This window comes from Medicago sativa, chromosome 3 (assembly GCF_051527215.1).
Source record: "Medicago sativa cultivar Bolivia chromosome 3, Bolivia_mono, whole genome shotgun sequence".
In the NCBI taxonomy this organism is placed as follows: domain Eukaryota; kingdom Viridiplantae; phylum Streptophyta; class Magnoliopsida; order Fabales; family Fabaceae; genus Medicago; species Medicago sativa.
In genome coordinates, this window is record NC_140751.1 from 20118007 (window position 1) to 20132019 (window position 14013).

The window sequence follows — 14013 nt, forward strand, 5'->3', positions numbered from 1 at the left end:
GATGTAGAACATTCCGGTGCACCCTGTACCCTAACAAATGTATCTCGCCATTCTTTCTTAAAGTTGCATGCATAAGTAGGAAATAGCCTTTTCCCAGAATGGGCCGAAATAGAGATCCACGTACCCTTGTTAACATCTTTGGTCCCATAGAAGTGGAAGAACACGCCAACCGCAGGCTCGAGACCCAGGGACTTGCACAGAACCTCGAAGCCGCAAATAAACGCCCAACTGTTAGGGCGTATTTGAGTAGGCGCCACATTGAGGAGCCTCAAGACGTCCATCTCGAAGGGCGTGAAAGGAATTTTCACGCCAAACTCCTCCAAAACCGCGGTATAGACGAAGTAAGATTCGTCGCCCTCGCCCATCATCTCTTGGTCGCAGGCACGTTCGTCCGGGTCACAGGACAACAATACTACATCCTCCTCTCGCCCAGTTGCCGAGATATCAAACTTACTACGAAAAGAGTCCAGAGCAGAAACATCAACGTATAAAGACTCTTCCAACCGCACTTCATCAGCGAATTGGACCATGTCTGCTAACCTAACAGAATTTTCGCCTTCAACCAAACCTACGGGAGCCTGAAATGGACGAGTCTCCTGGCACTCGTCCTCCTTACGATTCGCCCCTGAAGTGGCAGACAAGAACACACAGTCACTATCACTACCTGAATTAGCGCTAGATTCACTAGATAAATCGCTAAACAACTCCTCCCCGAATAAACCGTCATAATAAATATCCCAATTGATCATCCCATCAGGACCAGTGGCATGTTTCAGGCATTCCTTCCTCAAACGATCTTTCTCAACTGGATCAATAGGGTGAACCACTTTCCCTTTTTCATCGCACTCCCTAATCAACACCATACCTAATTTCGGACTCTCACGAAGCGTAAAAATAAAGTAAAATGTGAGAGAGGATAAGGAATCGAGAAATACCTGTGAAGGAAAATAGGAGTGTCTGCTGAAGCCGATTAAGCCGGAAGGGAGTTAGAAGAGAGAAGCTTGGCACAGCAAACGGAAACGAAGAAATGAAAATGAATGAAAAGCCAAACACTTCCTTTAAAAAGACAAGATCGCCTCGGGAATCGTGTCTCCAACGATTGAGAAGAACAACGTCATCAGATCTTGACACGTGGCGATCATCGGAGACGAGGAGAATACGAAACGTCCAGAAGGCGAGCTGACGTTATGAACAAACGCCACACGAGGAACGTCGCCAAAATTCCGAGCAAAGCGTTACGCGTAAATCAGAGAACGCCCAAAGGGCGTGCACCAACTGACAACAGGCGTCCTAACCACTTCGCCTTGTCCCAAGACTTGTGCTTGGGGGGCTGTGGACCGTCATGCTATTCCTGAGAAGACTTAATAGCCTCCAAAAGGTCCATGCCCTTGTCATCATCACTTCGCCTTGTCCGAAGACTTGTGCTTGGGGGGCTGTGGACCGTCATGCTATTCCTGAGAAAACTTAATAGCCTCCAAAAGGTCCATGCCCTTGTCATCATCACTTCGCCTTGTCCCAAGACTTGTGCTTGGGGGGCTGTGGACCGTCATAATATTCCTAGAATCTTAGGGGACATCCAGAGGGACTCCAAGACCTCCCTAAAGGGTCTAAGACCTCTAAGAATGGCCTGGGCGCCCTCCAGAAGGGCCCCCCAGGCCCTGGTGCGCTCAGCTGAAGGCGCCGACCTATTGGCCTTCTAAAAACCGCCTAAAACTCACATAAGTACGTAAATACCCCTGTTGCTTGGAGACCAAGCAACCAAAGCCCAAAGCCCACAGCAGGCTATAAATACCATTCTTGGGAGCATTCCCAGGGCATCCAATAGTTAGTCTAAACCCTAGCATATGATTCTTAACCCTAGAATCCCTTACCGTATTTTTTGCAAGTACAATATGTTAACTCAGAAGTTTAAGAAGATGAAAGAAACTCTTAAGGTGTAGAATAAAGTTACTTTTGGTGATGTGCATTCTCAAGTTGCTAATGCTTATAAAGGCCTTGATGATATTCAATTCAATATTGATACCCTTGGCAACTCTAACACTCTTTTAGATCAAGAAAAGAATGCACAAATGAATTTGGAAAATGCTTTGACCATTAAAGAAATTTTTTGGCATGAAAAATCAAAGGTGAAATGACACTATGAAGGAGATAGAAATACAACATTTTTTCTTAGAATAGCCAAGATTAGAAATGCCTCAAGCCTCATATCAACTATGAAGAATGGTGATAACATTCTAAATGAACCAGATTTGATCTCTGCTTATGTTGTTAACCACTTTGCAAATCTTTTCACAAACAATTCAAATGTTGTTCAGAACAACATGATTGAAGAAGTTATTCCAGATTTAATCAACAGATAGAGTTAACAATATGTTAACCATGTTACCCTCTCATGCGGAGATCACAAATGCAATTTTTTCTTTAAACAAAGACAACGCTCTTGGACCTGTTGGATTTAGAGCATTATTTTTTCAAAATTTTTGGGAAATAATCAAGCATGATATATTTACTTAGAGCTGTTTTGCAGTTCTTTACTTCTGGTTGGTTATTGCCAAACTTTAATGCTATTAGTATTGCTCTTATTCCAAAAACTAACCATGCAGATTCAATGGAGCATTATAGACCCACTACAATTATAAACTTCAAGTTCTAGGTAATATAAAAGATTTTGACAGACAGGCTAACCACTATCATGCCAAGAACTTCAGTGCAACAAAGAGGTTTTATCAAGGTAAGAAGTGCCAAAGATGGTATTTGTTTAACTTCTTAAGTCATTAATGTTTTGCACTAGAAAATATATGGAGGGAACCTAGCTTTGAAAGTTGATATGGCCAAGACATTTGATACTCTTAATTGGTCTTGTTTTATTAAGGTCCTTCATGCTTTTGGTTTTAGTAATATTTTTTGCAATTGGATCAAAACCATTTTGGAATCTGCAAAAATGTTAATAGCTATAATATCATATGAATTTTATTTCATGATCTTTCACGTGATGTCTTGATTTGTTAATTTACATGGTTTCTTACTACAAAACACTCAAAACACCTATGAAGTTGCTTGATTTAGGATAAAAGTGAATTACAACAACTCGAGTGAAAAAATACAATATGTTCCTTAAAACATTGACAAATCCTCTAATTATCATCTTATTTGTTTTCAAATGCAAAGAAAAGTACTAAAAACATAGCCAAAAATATCATATTATACTTCGTCATCAATACTCTAGAAGATGAAGGTAACTTTGAGTGAGTGATTTTATTGATAAATGTTCTAGGATTTAGCCATGGATCACTAGGTACAAATTATGGCATATTAGTAGTAATAAAGAAGGATGAAGAAACTGGGTACCTTTGAATTAGATTGATGAAGGATAACCGTCAGAAGGATGAGAGGGATGACTACCCTCATTCCGTTTAGCACCAGAATATTCAGAATAGTTTAACCGTCTGATGGGATGACGTTTAAATAGCTAAACGACTGAGGGCAGGGACCTCTCATTGGGCTTAGCTAAATGGTCCAACCCATCACGGTCCATTTAGAAAGAATAGCCCAATCACACATATTCATCAACTAATTAGTGCTTAACACAATAGACCATAATTTATATTATGACATTAACTTATAATAATTGATTATTGTCGATCCATAATTGATTAATTAAATAATTAATCCAACAATCTCCCACTTGGATGACAATACTCAATTATTAAAAGAATATCAAATTTCACTTGTCATAAAGAATTTTAATTTTAAAATTATATGTATGGTCAAAGCACTAATCATTCAAAAGAGAAGTAAGCTTTAATGCTGCAGAAATTGAATCCGATAGGGAAAACAAATGATAATCAAAAACTCACTTTTCTAACAAATGATGAATTTATAGTGACACTTTGAATTAAAGAGAATGTGTCATTAAAGAATGGCCCAAGCATTTTAAAAAAATGCTATAACAAACTCCCACTAACCCAAAATATTATAGACTTAATCAAATAATCATGAGTTACATTACTCATATATACAAGTCTGTGGTTAGTGGTTCTGCCAATGAGTTTTCAATTATAAAAGTCATATATCCACATAGGTAGAAGAATAGTAATTACTTATAGGGATATCTTATTAAGAGAGTGTAATTACATTTAATCAAAATCGATAAATGTTCTTTGACATTCAATTAATCCAAGTTTTAGGAAAAATGTGACTATGAAAATCCATAAAGAAATAGGAAATTCAAGAATCTCCAAAATGGATTAACATAGACACTTAGTTTAAGGAAAAATGAGATGTGGATTAATGTGGCCACTAAAATGTCAATAATGAACGAACATTTATGATTATCTCAGATTATAAGTACTACAAGAACACAATATCATACTCAATAGGAGTATTGATATTATACATTGTACTTATTATATATGACCTCATAAAATGTGGAATGTTGATAAAAGAGAAGCACAATATATATTTGCATGTTAAGAGGTTATTGTGCATATTCCAACAAAATTGACTTAAACATCCAATTATGATGCTTATTGAGATAAAAAGAATTTTTAATATATATCTCAATATATTAGAATGAGACTATGTTTAAAGTCTCTTAAGCTATGCCATATTTTATAGTGTGCACAAGAGTATATGGCAATGACGAGAATAATATTGTGTACACATTTCTCTTGATCTCACATATATAAACAAGAGTGAGATTCTCATTTGAGCACATAATATATAGTGTTGTGTACACACTCCCACTGATCCCACATATATATAAATAAGAGTAAGAGGGATTCTCATTAGTGATCACTAATATAAAAATATTATAATAATGTAATATTCAACAGTGAGATACTTAATTGCTAGTGCAAAATTATTAACATAAGTGGTTATATAATTTTAACTAACAGAGTTTCATGAACTCAACCACATATTTTGCACATGAGCATAGCAGAATTATTAACACAAGTGGTAACTCAAGGATAATATGAAACCCTCATAAATACATATTTTATCAATGGCAGATATTATCAAAAATTGGGTTTCGTAGTTAACCACATATTCTGCATTTAGAATTAAGCAGAATGTAAATTTTCATTTAAGAATTTTATAACACAAGATCTCCTTTTTCACGCTTAAAATTTCAAAGAATTTTATTTATATAGTAACCTTTATATGACTGAGTATGATGATTATATAAAAGGTTTATCATCATATGAGTGAGATAAGTCTCTAGTATTATAAAATAGGATATGAGACTCTATTCACAATTTCAGTAACTCACTCAAAACACAAATGCGACAATTATATTTACACACATTTGAGAAAAGATTAGGTTACACGCATCGGAAGTACACAAGACTTATATTTTATTATTACTGAGGATATAAGAGAAAATAGTCATAAGCTTCCATAAGTATTAAAGAATAGCAATAATATAGAATATGTCAAAATATAGTAAAATGGTAAAATAAAATATCCCAAATATACCATTTATAATTATTTAGAATACTGTATAAATATATTTTTTTCAATGGAGTTGTTAAGAATTTTTGCATTTTGACATATTGGTTTTTACTAAATAAGTTTACAATAATATAATAGGATATGGAAGTGAGTAATAATTTACGAGAAAGAATATAATTAATATCCTCAATATAAGTCTCTACAATAATTTTATATAGAGTTATAAAACAAATAAATATATTTGTTTATGAGATATAGTTAATTGATGTAACATCCCGCTCATCAGCTAAAGGAAATTTTATCGGTTAAATGTATCAGAGGACTCAGGTTCATGGAAAGTGAGTATGATGGAGAATGTTAAGTATGGAGGATAGTAAAAGTATGCAATATCAGTTAAGCAAGGACTTATATATCAGTGTCAGGTAAACACGACTGAGACGAAGGGCATTTAAGTAATCTCGCACAAGGGAGTATATAAGCATGTTTGGGCACCAAATACTCATTTTCCCATTTCATTTCTCTCTCTAGGTTTTGAGAAAACATTTCTCTCCTCCTTCTCTCTAGACTTGCGCCCTCCCTTTCTCCCTAAAGGCATCCAAACTTCCTCCAAAACATGATCAAGCATGGATTACGATAGCTTAACAAGCAAGAAACAAGTGGAGGAAAGGATTAAGCATGGTTTGGTGAAAAGGGTAAAGATCAAGAATGGATCAAAGCTAGGGTTGATGCTTGGATATTGCAAGGAACATGCTAGGTGAGTTCCATAGATAGTTTACCTACCTTTGGTTGTGTAGAATCATGTTAGAAAGGATTGATTTATATTTATGAGGGATTTAGAACCCTAATGTTCTTTTGATCAATTCTTGTTGATTCCTTGTTAATTTGCCATGAAATATGTTATTTAAAGTCAATATATGTTGTTGGATGATTATGGTGCATTGCAGGATCAAACTGAACAAGTTTTGGGTCAAAATTGGAAATTTTGTACCACAGACCCGAAGAACTACGCTATTAGCAAAATCTACGCTAATAGCGAAATTCTTCAGGATGAGTCACGCCCCAGCTGAGCTATTAGCGCAGCCCTCTGGTTTTGGCCAACATGCTTTGGCTTGTTGGTCCATCCTAGGGTCGGTGGTGCATTCCAAAGCCTTTCTTTCAACGTTTTATAACTTTATAACCCCAAAACAACATCTAGGCAATGCACATAACATCAAATGATTCTTGAAATGAAAATCATGGCAATCTTAACATAAATGACAAGAGTGAATCAAGAGTGTTTAAGCCGATTATTCGGGTAGAAAGTGTAACACCCTATTTCTATTAAGCGGTAAAACGCGTGAATACATCAGACATATTCTAGAAATAGATACTTCATCTCCGAATAAACCACAATACATACATGCATAAAGATCATGTTACACAACATAGCAGCGGACATACTTAAAAATCATAAACATCTCCAGATCTCAACAAAATACAATTGTATTCTCCAAATCTCAAATAACAAATAACATCTCAACTCCAAAATACATGGTCCAAAAATAAAAACCAACATGCAAGAACTACCATAGATCAGAGCCCTAATCTAGACGCTTGCATATAAAAGAGGAACTCCACTCCTCGGCATCATCATGCAAACAACTAAGCATCCTGCACGCCGTCTACCCGTCCATACAGAAAGATAGGCGGTCCACCATAGACGACTGAGGGTTAGCATTACATCATCATAATCCACGAAAAACATTTATCATGAACATTGGAAATGAAAGAATATATTCAAGAATAACAATCCATACATATATTCATAAGTAATCACAACACATGCATATCATCATTCCAAGTTCATCTCCACAAGTGTATCATACACGTATCACATATACATAACCCTCCCTCCTAGAATACTAGCATCACATGATTATTATTATCCCCCATCACTTACATTTCAAGCTATCACATTATTATCATAGCATAGCATGCATATTCAACCTCTAATCAAGTCATCAACAAAAGCTCATCATTTATCAACATTAATCAATGATCACATCACTTACCTCATTACTCAATTCAGCATGCTTAATTCAACAAGTACAATTCATCATTTCAAGTTACAAGCAATCAATCATCATCATCAAAGAAATCACCACATCTTATGTATATACATATACAATTCTCACCTCATCATTATCATCCAATCAATTATCATCAAATAGATTCACCAAGTGTATAAGTACAAACAAATAAGACATGCAATTAGAGCATAAATAAATTATTCACAACCATCCACAAAATCCACCAATGTACTTATACATCAATCCACATAATCACAACATTCATCAATTTCACCAACACACAATTCACCAAGTCATATATTCAATTATGACACAACTCATCAACTATTCAAATGCATGCAATGTTCTAGACTTTTCTCTAGATGCATGTGGTACCAAAACACCTCAAGGTCGTCACCTTCGATGCAACAAAAACATCGTATGTAAGAGTACACCTCCTCTTACTATGTAAAAGTACACCTCCTTTTACATTTCAACAACAACAACAACGTGGTATGATGCATGGACATATAGCAATGACTCGATAATGCACAACTCCAACATAACAACTATCAAAAACAATGTAAAAGTACACCTCCTTTTACATTTCAACAACTCAACAACATTGCATTATCAAGAATCATGCCCACACATTCAACAATCACATCTCACATAAGATTCATCAACATTCATCAACATCATCAACATAATCATCATCATATTCATCAACAACCAACAACATCATCCTCATCTTAATTATCAACATACATCAACATCGGCTCACAATTCATTTCCATTTACATCACATAAACCAAGTAAAATGGAATAACACAACAAGTTATGATAAACATCATGTTCATCCCTCCACAATCATTCAAATACACTCATTTAGTCATATGAGACCATTCACAAAAGATTCGTAAGACTTTAGTTCAAAAGAGTCATATTCTACCAATTTCGTCTCCAAAAGCCACCATTTAAAAATAATAGAAGTTATGAACCAAAACCAAGTCTACAAGCTCAATTGCCTATGCCATGTATTCTCACAAGTCACTTATAAGTGCAGTAGAGGACACATAAGCATTTCATCGGCTAAGTACGAGGAATTCACAAAAATCACAAAGTTTTTCTCCCTTTATTACTTTTCACAAAAATTTCCATTTTCAAAATCAAAACAAGTTAGATTCACCACATCATAGTTTAAATACCATTAAACACCTTAATTGAACTCATAAAACATAAGTTTCAAAGTTTGGAAACAATCCAAAGGTTTGGGTCGACTTAAGAGTAGTTATGCGGAATTTTTGTAAAATTTCACCAAGACCACCTTGGAGTATTTTCATCATAACTCAAAAACCAAAAATCATTTTCAAGTCAAACCAAAGCCTCTGGAAAGCTAACAAAATTATCTACAACTTTCATGTTTACACCGAAAGCCAATTCAAAACAGAAACGAGGGAAAAAGACGCAAGAACGCGAAACAAGGGATGCTGCCACTATGCAGCTCGCCGTGGCGAGTAAATCTACTCGCGAGGCGAGTAAGCTCACAGGAAGCACCTCCTGCTCGCCTCCAACTCGCTGTGGCGAGTTGGGACAGTTCTGTTACGAGAAAAACTCACTTTTTCACCCCAAAACCCCAATTTTGACTTCCCAAAGCTCAAATTTGATCCCAAGGTTTGTTTAAACATTTCTAAACATGAAAAGACACTCAAATCCATATGAAATTTGCACTACAACATCCTCTTAACAAAAATCATCATTTGACCCATTTTTCATCAAAACATTCAAAAACAACACAAAGTCATAGTAAACTCTCCAACTATAATTACCCAATGTTTTAATCATCAACAACAACATCTTCCAACAACAACAACAATTAAACATCATGAATTTATCAACAATTCATCACAACAACACTTCATATCATCAATTTTTGATTAAAACACAAAGCATACATATGTACATGATTTAAGCTCTCAAATTCATCATCAACAACTCAATTAACATTCAATTTACATACCCAAACATGGCATCATAACATAAACACGAATTTCACACTTAATTGCATAAATAATCAATTATTCAAATAAGCACTTATGTAAGAAGTTAGGGTAGAACCTACAACTAAGTGATTATGAGTAAAGACTAACCCCCTTACCTCTAACACCAAGAATCTCTAATTCAAGCTTCAATTGGCTCCTAGATGGTGAATCTCCCTCTTGCCTATAACCCTTGTTCTTGCTCTTCTCTCTAGCTTCTATCTCTTCTCTTCCCCAAATGAAATGAAATGTGAAATGTTGTGAAAACCTAATTTTCACCAACAACTAGAGTTTATATATGTGCTCTATTCAATTGGGCTTATTTCTCAACCTTAATGGGCCTAACCCATTTCTATTCTAACACCCCAAGATGTCACTACTCACTTAATGGTAAATTACAACACTAACGGTCACTTACCGGTAAATAAAATAATTACTACCCCCTCTCTAGTAACTTGGTAAAATAATACTCTTACTAAGCACTAAAAATAATCCTCAACCAAATTACAAAATTACCCCTAAGTCCAAAATGACTAAAATACCCTTCTACACCGAATTCTACAATTCCCAACCAAAAATACACACAGATGCAAATAATCACATAATAACACACACAACACACATAAATAAATAATAAAATAAAACTAGCGAAAATCGGGCTGTTACAAAAAGCATTAAGAAAGGGAATAAACTAGAGCCTCGACATAGTAGTAGAGAACTAGTATGTTTAACAAGAATCCTAGATTGATAAGACGCGAATGATAATCTCTTCGCACATGAACAAGATTAAGTTTTAGCAAGCATGTTAAGTTGTGGTTTGATTAGTTAATCACTCCACCATGAATAAGTATGTACAAGCATGAACAAGTAGGAATTTACCATTAATCGGATCGATCAAGGTTCCGAGGTAAACATGTATGCATGATTAGGTTTAACTTATATGCATGACAAGACTATGACTTAATAAGTGTAGGTGGCATGTCTCTTGCTATCCACATCAGGGGGATACAAGGGGTTCTCATTATGAGAATGATTCAAGCCGTAAGGGACCCGCATGTCACCGAGTAAACAAGACGTAGGTGTTCGTGTCTCTTGTTATCCACGCCAGGGGGATACGGTTCAAGCCGCAAGGGACCCACACGACACCAAGGGAGTCCGATGTACGTACATCGGTCATGTATGGGATTGATCTCGGGGTTACTCCACCCGGGACTATCCGTAAAATGAATCAAGATAATGATTGTTTGTTCAACTCTAACCCAATGAATGAACTTAGCTACGATTATGTTCCTCATGATTATGATTATGTTATGAAATGCAGGAATGATTTCCATGCATGTATAAGTTCAAGAACAAGAGCACTAGATGCTATATGATCAAGCATAAGACATGGAATAGAGCAAGTAAAGAATATGATACCGATGACGATCTTAGGTTTCCCCTTATCATCCGGTTTAGAATCGTGCCATGATTATGATATGTTTAGGCCTCGATACGTAAAGCGTATCTTTGGCAATGCGGTTTTAGGTTCCCCTCGACCGCCATGACACGTATAGGAAGTGAAGCCTATAACAAGTTAAGATAAGATTATGACGGCTCTAGTATGCACTACCGTCTAAGTATGCAAGTCCCCACACACGTATAATCAACCGTCAGGTTGTAATGTAGACATGTGGTGACCGTAGGTTTCCCCTTGAGGTTACCATAGCCTAGGATTTAAGGGAACTCACTGAGACATTATGTCTCATCCCAATCCTTATTTGTTTCAGATAAGCAGGATGTTATGCAAGCTTGAAGCCGGATGGATGTTTCAACAAGTGCGCGTTCATATCGCTTCAAGATGCCAAGGAAATCAAGGATGTAAATTCTATGTATGGATGAGATGTTTATGTTGTTGTATGTACGAACGCAATTTGTTGCATAAATATTCATTCGTATGTAATTTATGTTGTAAATTTTAATGTATCCAGTACTAATATTAACGCACGTGCTAGACTTTCTAGATACGTCTGGTATGGGTGTTACAATTGGTATCAGAGCAGGTCGATTCAGACCGTGCCTTGGGTCATTAAATTACAACTAAGGTAGTGGGACCATTGGGTTCCGGGTAGATGTTCTATTTGTTGTTGTTAGTTGAGCCTGATCAACTCAATTTAACATTCGACGATTAGAATGGATGCCTGAGAGCTGAATAGGACCCAGGAGGGACATTCGACTATTTGTTGTTTTATGTGATGAAGAAGTTTGATTGTGCCAAAAGGTGGCCGGTGAACAAAGCAAGCAGAAGTGGGAATCCTCCGGGAATGTAAGGTATGTTAAAAAGTAACGTTCCGACAATGTCGAGTAAGATGATAGCGATACTCCATGTACCGTAAGTGAAGAAGTTGGATATATGTATCTAACCATAACCGAAAGTTTCGGTAAGAGTTGTTGTTGGAACTGATTTATGATATTCTGGAATGTCAGAAGAAGGTTACAAAATAGTGAGAAGTCGACAATTGTTGACGGAGTCAGCAGGCTCTCAGGAATATCATTATATGAATGAAGTTAAGTATATGTATGTTTGGAAGTTGCATAAGTAGCAACGTAATGAATTAAGCCGTTATTAGCAGACGAAGTTAAGGTTTATGTGGAAATTTTATGTTAAGAGACATGATGAACAAGACATTAGTTTCTAATGTGCCTTGAATGGAACCGAATGATGTTAATGCTTGCCATGCAAAGGTTATAGAATTGCTTTAAGATGTTTGAAAGGAATGATATGCATTGGGATACTTGAGGAAATAAGATTTTTATGTAAAATATGATTTTCTTTTTTTGAAAACTGAGTTGAAGAAAATACGACAATAGCGAAAATTTCGCTAATAGCGAAATTACTCCAGAGGATTTCGCTAATAGCGAACCTGGAGCGAATTTTTCAGTTTTTTTCGAAAACTGTCATTTCGTCTCTAGGGTCAGTAGTAGCTATTGGGGGTTGTTTTCACAATCTTTTATATAATAAACACTCTCTATAATATCAAGTGTCGAATGCACATCACAGCCTATGATTTCTAAGGAAGAAAATGCATGGACAAGTATTAACGGAATCAATCCGGTTTAAGGTAGTTTTGGAAGCTAATGTGTCAAGAGCAAGCCAAGATCAAGAGTATAGAAGTTCCGGAATTTAAAAGGAAAGTCACCGATGTTTATGCATGAGGTATGAATTAAGGAGTTAAAACGGTGCGAAGTTATAAGAAATCACAAGGTTCTCGGATTATGTGGAATTATGGCGTATCTCTCGACCTATGTTTTGCTTAACGGACATGCTAGGGCTCGATATGATGTTGGATCATTAAGTTTAAATAATTTTAGAAAGATTTACGTGTATGGGTGATTGAAGTTGACAATTTGAAAATTCACGAGGTTTTCTAAGAACCGGTTTGCTTCGACACTCGTAGAGCCGGCTAGACTTATTAGAGTCTAGGTTTGATGGCATGTATGTGTTATCAACTCACTCTATGATTTTAGAGCAACAGCTGGGGCCTAAACTCAATATATTTATAAAGTAGAAAATCATCAACGTCAATGACCCGTGCGCTAGTTTACGAAGTTTCCTTTAAAAGAAAAATTAATAAGCAAGCATTAATATGATTAAGCAAAATATAGTCTGCGAGAACGCGAAGGTACAAGGATTATATATTCAAGAAAGTCATGTTCCAGTGTTAGATGGGTTTGTCAACGGATTTTGAGTTTACTTGAAAACAAGTTCAAACATGATATGTATGGTAAATGCAACCAGTAAGAACATAAGGTTTACCCCCGAGTCAAGTATTATGAGCATAAGATAAGTTATCATGAGTTTTGATCCTACAAGGCAGTGATAAGAACTAAGTGTAAGGTTGTGAAGTTGGGTGCAACATGGGAAATCTTGAGAACAGTTTAAGAAGTTAGTATCCAAGTGGTAATCAGGAATTTAAAGTTCACTTGCTCTAGTGGATTAGAGTAGTGGTTTAAGCCAACCGGTGGGAGTCAGAGTAGCGCCATGGGAGCTAATTGTTAAACATGAAACATGGAACTTTTTGTATGAAAGAATCTTCGTGAAGAATATTCGGTTGGTAACATAAGTTTAACAAGAATGCATCATAAGACAAACAAGGAGTTCTCGATGTGATAAGTAAGTATGGATGTTTATATAGTTAAGCATTGGCTAAGGTAAAAGTTTTAAGTATGTGTTGTCACCCAAGTAAGATGAAAAGTACAAGAGTTGCTATATATGAATTGGTCAAGAATGCATGAATGATGATATTGGAAAACATGTTAGGGTTAGAAGGTTTCCTCTTGTGATTCAAGTAATGATTGAAGCATAGAGTATGATTACCGGTATTCGAAAAAGGTTGCGATGTTCAAGTAATACTTGAAAAGAGTAATTGAAGATTCAAGTTTAGTGTTTCGAAGAAGAATAACAAGTTAATGTTAAGAAGTCCAAGGATTTC

The 14013-nt window shown here is 35.9% G+C and overlaps 1 long non-coding RNA gene across 1 annotated transcript; it reads right to left on the bottom strand.

Moving 5' to 3' along the window:
- Positions 1 to 6830: 6830 nt before the first annotated feature.
- Positions 6831 to 9794, bottom strand: LOC146936249 (uncharacterized). The gene is made up of 2 exons (XR_015033145.1): positions 9661 to 9794; positions 6831 to 7115 (listed from the first exon to the last, which is right to left on the bottom strand). It is a non-coding gene; the product is annotated as an uncharacterized LOC146936249 (long non-coding RNA).
- Positions 9795 to 14013: the final 4219 nt, after the last annotated feature.